Source organism: Chiroxiphia lanceolata, chromosome 22, assembly GCF_009829145.1.
Source record: "Chiroxiphia lanceolata isolate bChiLan1 chromosome 22, bChiLan1.pri, whole genome shotgun sequence".
In the NCBI taxonomy this organism is placed as follows: domain Eukaryota; kingdom Metazoa; phylum Chordata; class Aves; order Passeriformes; family Pipridae; genus Chiroxiphia; species Chiroxiphia lanceolata.
In genome coordinates, this window is record NC_045658.1 from 8,067,100 (window position 1) to 8,077,246 (window position 10,147).

General features: G+C 57.6%; 2 long non-coding RNA genes across 3 annotated transcripts; both read right to left on the reverse strand.

The window, feature by feature from the left end:
* Positions 1-3,976: 3,976 nt before the first annotated feature.
* Positions 3,977-6,435, reverse strand: LOC116797572. The gene is made up of 2 exons (XR_004360687.1): positions 6,387-6,435; positions 3,977-4,268 (listed from the first exon to the last, which is right to left on the reverse strand). It is a non-coding gene; the product is annotated as an uncharacterized LOC116797572 (long non-coding RNA).
* A 990-nt stretch (positions 6,436-7,425) lies between these two features.
* LOC116797571 lies at positions 7,426-10,141 on the reverse strand. 2 transcript variants are annotated; one of them, XR_004360686.1, is made up of 4 exons: positions 9,871-10,141; positions 9,344-9,415; positions 8,545-8,662; positions 7,426-8,061 (listed from the first exon to the last, which is right to left on the reverse strand). It is a non-coding gene; the product is annotated as an uncharacterized LOC116797571 (long non-coding RNA). The 2 variants fall into 2 exon arrangements; XR_004360685.1 differs by having other exon boundaries at positions 8,545-8,888.
* Positions 10,142-10,147: the final 6 nt, after the last annotated feature.

Here is a 10,147-nt window from a genome sequence, read left to right on the forward strand (position 1 = left end):
AGATCTCATCTTGGCTCCAGCTCTGTGACTTTCCAGCTCCAAGCCTCACACTCCCAATCCCAGTCCCCCAGTGCTCCTCCACCCCACAACCCCATCCCACTCCAAAGTCAATCCCTGCCCTAGACTCATTTCAAGCTCTTCCCCCCACTCCATGTTCCCGCCATCAATCCCTATAGCAGACACACAGCCACTCAGCGACGGTACCAGAGGCCCTATCTCACAGGGATTGCTGTCCTTACTGCCCAAGTGTTACTGTCCCAAGCCCAAACCCTCTCCCTACCCCAGCCCTCAGTGATTTCAGCTCCACCCACACAATCCACATTCCCGCCCTTAATCCCTTTCCCACAGCCACTCAGGGATTTCCCGCAACGGTGCCACAGGCCCTATCTGAGCTCCAGACACCCTCCCAGCTCCACAGATGCAATCCTACCACTATGCTCATTTCAGCTTCAACCTCTCAGTCCACATTCCCAATTATAATCCAAACTCCACTGCCACACAGGGATTTCAGCGACGGTGCCACAGCCCTATCTCACAGGGATTGCTGTCCTTACTGCCCAAGCGTTACTGTCCCAAGCCCAAAACTCTCCCTACCCCAGCCCCTTCAGTGATTTCAGCTCGAGACCCACAAATCTTTATTGCCCTGCCAGCTCTGCTCTCTCAGCAGTAGCTCCAATCTTGCCATCGCCGCCACGGAAGCTGCTCCAGGTTCTCGCTGCAGGACTTCATCTTGGCTCCAGCTCTGTGACTTTCCAGCTCAGCCTCACACTCCCAATCCCAGTCCCCCAGGTGCTCCTCCAACCCCACAAACCCCATCGCAATTCCAAAGAAACTAGCCCAGCCCTAGAGTGATTTCAGCTCTACCCACCCAATCCACATTCCCCGCCCATTAATTTCTTTTCCACTGCCACACAGGGATTTCAGCGACGGTGCCACAGGCCCTATCTCACACCAGTTGCTGTCCTTACTGCCCAAGCGTTACTGTACCCAAGCCCAAAACCCTCTCCCTACCCCAGCCCCTCAGTGATTTCAGCTCGAGACCCACAAGCTTTATTGCACTGCCAGCTCTGCTCTCTCAGCAGTAGCTCCAAATCTTGCCATCGCCGCCACGGGAAGCTGCTCCAGGTTCTCGCTGCAGGATCTTTCATCTTGGGCTCCAGCTCTGTGACTTTCCAGCTCCAGCCCTCACACTCCCAATCCCAGTCACCCAGGTGCTCCTCCAACCCCACAAACCCATCCCAACTCCAAAGGTCCAGATCCCTGCCCTAGACTCATTTCAGCTCTTCCCCCCCCACTCCATGTTCCCGCCCCATCAATCCCTATAGCAGACACACAGCCACTTCAGCGACGGTACCAGATGGCCCTATCTCACAGGGATTGCTGTCCTTACTGCCCAAGAGTTACTGTCCCAAGCCCAAACCCTCTCCCTACCCCAGCCCCTCAGTGATTTCAGCTCCACCCACCCAATCCACATTCCCGCCCTTTAATCCCTTTCCCACAGCCACTCAGGGATTTCCGCAACGGTGCCAACAGGCCCTATCTGAGCTCCAGACACCCTCCAGCTCCACAGATGCAATCCTACCACTATGCTCATTTCAGCTTCAACCTCTCAGTCCACATTCCCAATTATAATCCAAAACTCCACTGCCACACAGGGATTTCAGCGAACGGTGCCACAGGCCCTATCTCACACCAGTTGCTGTCCTTACTGCCCAAGCGTTACTGTCCCAAGCCCAAACCCTCCCCTACCCCAGCCCCTCAGGTATTCTCAGCTCGAGACCCACAAGCTTTATTGCACCGCCAGCTCTGCTCTCTCAGCAGTAGCTCCAAATCTTGCCATCGGCCGCCACGGGAAGCTGCTCCAGGTTCTCGCTGCAGGATCTTCATCTTGGCTCAGCTCTGTGACTTTCCAGCTCCAGCCTCACCATCTCCCAATCCCAGTCCCCCAGGTGCTCCTCCAACCCCACAAACCCATCCAACTCAAAGTCCAGATCCCTGCCTAGACTCATTTCAGCTCTTCCCCCCCACTCCTGTTCCCGCCCATCAATCCCTATAGCAGACACACAGCCACTTCAGCGACGGTACCAGAGGGCCCCTATCTCACAGGGATTGCTGTCCTTACTGCCCAAGTGTTACTGTCCCAAGCCCAAACCTCTCCCTACCCCAGCCCCTCAGTGATTTCAGCTCCCACCACCCAATCCCATTCCGCCCTTTAATCCCCTTTCCCACAGCCACTCAGGGATTTCCGCAACGGTGCCACAGGCCCTATCTGAGCTCCAGACACCCTCCCAGCTCCACAGATGCAATCCTACCACTATGCTCCATTTCAGCTTCAACCTCTCAGTCCACATTCCCAATTATAATCCAAACTCCACTGCCACACAGGGATTCAGCGACGGTTGCCACAGGCCCTATCTCACACAGGTTGCTGTCCTTACTGCCAAGCGTTACTGTCCCAAGCCAAACCCTCTCCCTACCCCAGCCCCTTCAGTGATTTCAGCTCGAGACCCACAAGCTTTATTGCACTGCCAGCTCTGCTCTCTCAGCAGTAGCTCCAAATCTTGCCATCGCCCGCCACGGGAAGCTGCTCCAGGTTCTCGCTGCAGGGATCTTCATCTTGGCTCCAGCTCTGTGACTTTCCAGCTCCAGCCTCACACTCCCAATCCCAGTCCCCCAGGTGCTCCTCCAGCCCCACAAACCCCATCGCAATTCCAAAGAAACTAGCCCAAGCCCTATAGTGATTTCAGCTCTACCCACCCAATCCACATTCCCGCCCATTAATTTCTTTTCCACTGCCACACAGGGATTCAGCGACGGTGCCACATGCCCTATCTCACACCAGTTGCTGTCCTTACTGCCCAAGCGTTACTGTCCCAAGCCCAACCCTCTCCTACCCCAGTCCCCTCAGCGTGATTTCAGCTCGAGACCCACAAGCTTTTATTGCACTGCCAGCTCTGCTCTCCAAGCAGTAGCTCCAAATCTTGCCATCGCCGCCACGGGAAGCTGCTCCAGGTTCTCGCTGCAGGATCTTCATCTTGGCTCCAGCTCTGTGACTTTCCAGCTCCAGCCTCACACTCCCAATCCCAGTCCCCCAGGTGCTCCTCCAACTCCACAAACCCGATCCCAACTCCAAAGTCCAGATCCCTGCCCTAGACTGATTTCAGCTCTACCCACCCAATCCACATTCCCGCCATTAATCCCCTTTTCCACTGCCACACAGGGATTTCAGTGACGGTGCCACAGGCCCTATGTGAGCTCCAGACACCCTCCCAGCTCCACAGATGCAATCCTACCACTATGCTCATTTCAGCCTCAACCTCTCAGTCCACATTCCCAGTTATAATCCAAACTCCACTGCCACACAGGGATTTCAACGACGGTGCCACAGCCGTATCTCACAGTTGATTGCTGTCCTTACTGCCCAAGTGTTACTGTCCCAAGCCCAAACCCTCTCCCTACCCCAGCCCCTCAGTGATTTCAGCTCTACCCACCCAATCCACATTCCCGCCCATTAATCTCTTTTCCACAGCCACTCAGGGATTTCAGCGACAGTGTCACAGGCCCTATCTCACACTGATTGCTGTCATTACTGCCCAAGTGTTACAGTCCCAAGCCCAGAAGCCATCCCTACCCCAGCCTCTCAGTGACAGGCCCTATCTGAGCTCCAGACACCCTCCCAGCTCCAGACATGCATTCCTACACTATGCTCATTTCAGCCCCAGCCTCTCAGTCCACATTCCCATCTATAATCCCAGTTCCACAGCCACACAGGGATTTCAGCGACGATGCCAGTCCCTGTCTCAATCCTACAGTGATTTCGCTACAGTGCCACAGTCCCTATCCTGCTCCGCAGTCCCTTCCCGAGCACCACTCTCCCTATCCCATACCCAGACCCACAACCTTTATTTCTCTGACAGCTCTGCTGTCAGCTCCTGGTAAAGCTGCTGCACGTTCCAATCCTAGCAGCTCTCTTTTGTTAAAGGTCTGAGTTTTCCACCCCAGCTCTCAAGCCCACATTCCAGGCCAGGTCCTGACTATTTTTATCCCAGCTCCATCCCTGCAGTACTTATGCCAGGTCCACGCTCCCTAATCCAGCCCCACTCTTGTTCTGCCCACAGTCCTACCGTCTTTATGTCTCCACCAGCTCTGCTGCCCGAGCTCCAGGTTCTCATCTTTCTGCTGCCTCTGCCTCAGCTTTCTGCTGCCTCTTCCTCAGCTTTCTGCTGCCTCTGCCTAAATCTGCTCCTGAGTATCTCTGCAGCCCGGGGCTGTTGACAAGGTCACAAATCAGTCTTTGTCGTTCACTTAAATATCTCTGTTCCCAACGGGAACAGCAACAAAACAATAGAATAAACAATCAAGTAGTCAAAGATGAAAATAAAAGTAAAATAAAATTATAATAGAATGAAACATCTTTTATTACTTTTCTTTGTAACGATACTTTCAATACCAGCCCCACTGAGAGGCTGCATCCTAGTCCTTCTGGTTCGGGGGAGCACCCCTGAGCATGGGCTGCTCCCCCCTGAGCACTGACGAAAGCTGGCCGGCACAGCTGCCCGGGACACCGCCTGCCCAACGCCCTGCCTCGGCAGCTGTGGGGGGACCGACCCCAGCTCCCCCTGGGATCGGCAGCCGAGGGGGTGCTGCCCCATGGCTCCCCACCGCTCCCTGGAGCGGCAGCCGCGAGGGTCCCAGCCTGGCTCACCGCCGCTCCTCGGCGCGGCGGCCGCGCCGATCCCGGGCCGGCCCCCGCCGCTCCAGCGCCGCCCCCAGCCCCGCCGCCGAACTGCCCCCCCCCGCGCCCCCCCCCCCCGCCATTTATAGCCCGCGGCCGCACAGCCCCGCCCCCTCTCGTGCCAGCCCAGCCAATCCCAGCGTCCAGGCAGCGTCCGGCGCCCGCCAATCCCCGCCTGCCCGTCCCCAAGAATCCCGCTGTCCCCTCACGCCCCGCTCCCAGGGCCTGCTCCGCTTCCGCCCGCTCCCGCCTCCCTCCCCGTCTGCCGGGAGAACTCCGGGACGGGACGGGACCGCGGGCCTGCCCCCCGCCCTTTCAACAGCGCCGGCGGGCACCGCGGGCAGCGCAGGCGCGGCTCCGGCGGATCCCGAAGCAAAGGCGGCGAGACCGGCGCCTGAGGGGAACGCGGGGGGGCGAGGTGGAGAGGGGGGCGGCTCCGCGCCGCAGCTGAGCGGGCAGAGCTTGCTCGACCGCGGCCCCATTGAAAGGGCCGCCGCCGCTCCCGCCCCCCTCCCCCGCCTCCCGGAAGAACTCCCTGACGGGACGTGAGCGCGGAGCTGTGGCACCCGCGCCTGAGGGGAACGTGGGGAAGGGGGGCGCGCCGCGGCGCGGCTGAGCGGGCACAGCTTACGGGACCGCGGCCCCATTGAAAGGGCGGCCTACGATTGGACGGAGCGGAGAAAAGCGGGCTGGGAGTGGCGGGGCCGGGATCGGACCTGCACGGCGGGAGCCAGAACCTCCCGGAGAGAGCGGCTCCCTGTGCCCGAGGCCAGGCTACGTGCCTGGAGCGGCAGCCGCGGGAGCCCCGCCCCAGCTCACCGCCGATCTCGCCCCGGCTCCCGCCGCTCCAGCGCCGTTTCCACCTCCGCCGCCGAACTGCCCCCCCCCGCGCCCCCCCCCCCGCCATTTATAGCCCGCGGCACGCACAGCCCCGCCCCCTCGTGCCAGCCCAGCCAATCCCAGCGTCCGCAGCGTCCGGCCCCGCCCAATCCCGCCTGCCCGTTCCCCGCCCCTTCCCGTCCCCAAGAATCCCGCTGTCCCCTCACGCCCCGCTCCCAGGGCCTGCTCCGCTTCCGCCCGCTCCCCGCCTCCCTCCCCTTCTGCCGGGAGAACTCCGGGACGGGACGGGACCGCGGGCCTCCCACCCGCCCTTTCAACAGCCGCCTGCGGCACCGCGGCAGGGCAGGCGCGGCTCCGGCGGATCCCGAAGCAAAGGCGGCGAGACCGGCGCCTGAGGGGAACGCGGGGGGGCGAGGTGGAGAGGGGGGCGGCTCCGCGCCGCAGCTGAGCGGGCAGAGCTTGCTCGACCGCGGCCCCACTGAAAGGGCCGCCGCCGCTCCCGCCCCCTCCCCGCCTCCCGGAAGAACTCCCAGACGGGACGTGAGCGCGGAGCTGTGGCACCCGCGCCTGAGGGGAACGTGGGGAAGGGGGGCGCGCCGCGGCTGCGCTGAGCGGGCACAGCTTACGGGACCGCGGCCCCATTGAAAGGGCGGCCTACGATTGGACGGAGCGGAGAAAAGCGGGCTGGGAGTGGCGGGCCGGGATCGGACCTGCACGGCGGGAGTCAGAACCTCCCGGAGAGAGCGGCCCCTGTGCCCGAGCCAGGCTACGTGCCTGGAGCGGCAGCCGCGGGAGCCCCGCCCCAGCTCACCGCCGATCTCGCCCCGGCTCCCGCCGCTCCAGCGCCGTTTCCACCTCCGCCGCCGAACTGTCCCCCCCGCACCCCCCCTCCCCGCCGTTATTGCCCGCGGCCCGCACAGCCCCGCCCCCCCGTTCCAGCCCCGCCAATCCCCGCCCGCCGGTTCCCGAGAACCCCGCTAGCCCCGCAGGCCCCGCTCCGGAGTCCCTCCCGCCCGCTCCCCGCCTCCCTCCCCTTCTCCTGGGAGAGCTCCCGGACGGGACGTGATTGCGGAGCTCCCACCGCCCTTCCGCGGTCCCAGCGGCACCTGAGGGGAACGGGGGGACGGGGCCGCCGGAGGGGCCGCGCCGCGGCTGAGCGGGCAGAGCTTGCGGGACCGCTGCCGGATTGAAAAGGCGGGCTGTGATTGTGACGGCGCGAGGAAGGCGGGCCGGGATTGGCGGGCCAGACGCTGCCTCGGGCCCGGATTGGCGGGGCTTGGAGCCGCGGGGCCGGGGGGCGGGGGTGGCGGGAGGTGCTGGGTGGTCGGGAGGAGGGACTAGGGCCGTGTCGGAGGGGCCCTTCCCGCGGGTCCGTGGCCGTCCCGGGTCCCGTCCCGGGACCCCTGGTCCTCTGCCCCGCCCCTTGGTCGGGCTGCACCCCGGGGTCCCGGCCCCCAAGGCCCCGCAGAGGCCCTCGGGGAGCCCCCCCCCGGCACACGGGGCGCTTCCGGGGCGCGAAGGCGGACTGTGCGGCATGGGGGACCGGGGAGCAGCGGCGACCTGGTGGGCCGGGGAGCGGGCAGGACGCAGAGCGGCAGTGCGCCTCTGACCGCCTCTCCCCACGCAGCAGTTCTGCTTCTACGGGGACTCAGACTGCCCCGACTGGGTGCTGGCTGAGATCAGCTCCCCGGCCGAAATCCTTTAAGTGCCCCCCCCCCCCCCCACCCCCCGGCCCGCCCCAGGCCCGCTGCCCAGCCTCCTTCTCCTGCGCAGTCCTCGCTGCTGCCGAAGTTCAGCGCTATTTCAGTACTTGTTCTACTTGTGGTTCTGAAAAAAAGTTAGAATCAGGATAGCCAAAGCAACATAGAAAGTCTATTCCATCTTCAACTACATTACAGGGCAAAGGAAATAAGTGATCCTACCCATCAGCGGAACAGGGAAAGAAGGAAGATTAAGTCTGTGAGCTATATAAGAGAAAAATCACACTGTAACAACTTAGAAGATTGCTCCAAGACCACAGTCACAGGAAAAGGGAAGAGAGCCAGGGCCACAAACTGTAAGGCCAAAAAGATGATGGACACATCTGTGCATCAATCAGGTTCAGAGGTCACTGCATGCCCCAAGCCTAACGAGTTCTCTGGTTTATGTGTGTTATACACCTATTAATTACTCGAATAGAAAATTTACAATTGAACTTTCACAAAGCTTACAGAGTGATATCCCTGCACTGACCATTGCAGCGGAGCTTCCGCTACAGATTCTGACACGTCAGGTGACTGAATGTTTGCTTGTTTGCTAGGCTCTCCTTACAGTCCATCCAGGTCATGAAATATAGAGGGGATTTCTTGAGAGGCAGCTTTTAGACCTCATTCCCTTACCTTCATGGTCAATGCCATCAGCGTCACTCTCCCTGTCTTCTTGCTCTTCATCGAGAGCTCCCCGTGTTAGAATTAGCTCAGAGGGACCCATTGCAGAAGCATCAGGTCCTTGAAGGGAACAGAAACGGCTGTAGACAAACCAGCTTGCTAAAGGTAAGGGAGCGTGTGCACTGACAACTTCATTGCTGTGTTTCTGTGCAGACAGAACACCTGCTCTAAGGGGACAGAAAGCTGCTTGTGGATCCCAGACACAGGACAGACTCCATCAGCACCTACTCGCCTCATCTAAGGAACAGCGCAGCCAACAGCAGAGCTTTCTCATATTCTGAGCTGACTGTTTCGCCTTTTCTAAAGTATTTCATTATTTCTAGTAGGTCCACTGCTTTAGCTACTCAGCGGGGTTTCTTCCAAACCTGTGACTGACACAGGAAGAGCTAAGTGTGACCAATCCCACAGCAACTAAAGCCCCGCTCCTCTAACACGGAGCTGCTTTCACACTTCTGCTGTGAGGACAAAGAAGCACTGTACTACTTCACAAGGCAAACTCTTCAGAAAACTTCTGCAGTAAACTTGATCCTCCTGGGGAGGTACCTGCCAGTGTGCTGCCCTGCACACACACGCTGCCCATGTCCTTCCACAAGTGTTCCAGCTGCTCTCTCTTTTGTTTATTTTGAGCTTTCTCCCGTAGATAAAGATTTACATGTGGATTCTGAGAACATTTAAAACATCGGGAGAAGAGAAACCTCACCCAAACCCAGCAGCCTGTCCCCCAGTCAGAGAGCAGAAGTCACTGTGCAGGTCTTACATTTCAACTGAGGTTACACAGAACTTCTGACTAAGCGTGGAAAGCAACCTCCGGTCAGGTGGGATTCTAGGACCTGTTCAGCAGCGCCGGGAAGCCAAACTCTGTGGAGCTGTGCCTGCAGAGAACTGTCCTTTGGACAGCCAGAACTCAAGGTGAGCAGAGCTACTGATTTTGGCACTGCAATTCAGTCTTTCTTACTAAGTCAAACTAGTACTCTTCACCGGTGCAGGAAGATACAGGGATAGTCTCAACAAATCCCTTTGGAAATTTATTTTTAAGAACTCTCTATCCATCTGAATGGAAGACACAATCTTATTTCCCAATCATTTTCACACAATTAGCTCAAATATTAGCACTAAAACAGTGAGCAACATCTGTTTTGCAAAATCTTTATCTTTGTAAAGATATGCTCCAGCACATCTAGGAAAAAAAAGGCAAACGGTGGACTCCTTCAGGACAGGAGTTTTCCCACAGTGAGTACGACTAGTAAATGAAATGTTAGACCCTCTCAACATAAAGGCAATTGTGTGCATAAAAGTGACCCAAGATACACTGTTCAGGTGTAAACCAGCTAAAACCACTTACCAGTGTTTTTCTCAGGCGCTCGTATTGTGGACGATACTCTCTGAAAAGGTGAATAAAGGGAGTGCGTTCAGTCTGAAAAACACATGATCTGTATTGCATAAGGATCATCCTGGAGGCTTCTTTTTACTCAAAAAAAAAAGTTTTCTCTAGGCTTTCATGTTTGAGAGACATTTCAGAAAGACTAACAGTACTTTTCTCCCCAGATTTGGATTCTGAAACCAACGGATGCAAAATCAATGAACATACTTCATTAAAACAGCAACAATTCAAAACTTGGTATGGAATTACAAGAAAAAAATTACTTCACAGACTTGCTGGCACAGATAGCTTTTACTTTTTCACGGAACAGCACAAAAATTCATCTCTGAATAGTTCCTTTTTACTGCTGCTTTTTATGCTGATACTGGACACCCTAGGCTACCTTGGCTATGGCAACTGTACACTCCTTCAAATCAAAGGAGCAGACTCATGAACCAGGACCTTCAGGAAGTGGTCACTGGGTTGCGGACCAGAAGTCATCCCCTTACCTCTCCTATTCATCTACAGCTTTAGAAAGCTGGGTAAAAAACTCACCCGGTCCTGTGCCAAACACTGCAGAAACACCAACCACCTGGAAAAGAAACACACCAGAACTAGAGAGTAACTGAGCCAGATTTTTAATACAGAAAAAAAAAAACCAAATTAAAACCAAACAAACGAACAATCCCCCACATCGACAACAAAAAAATCAACACCACCGAAAAACCCAACAACAAGGAACTACTAATCTAAACCTAACAACACCCATTGAATCAGCACAGTGGC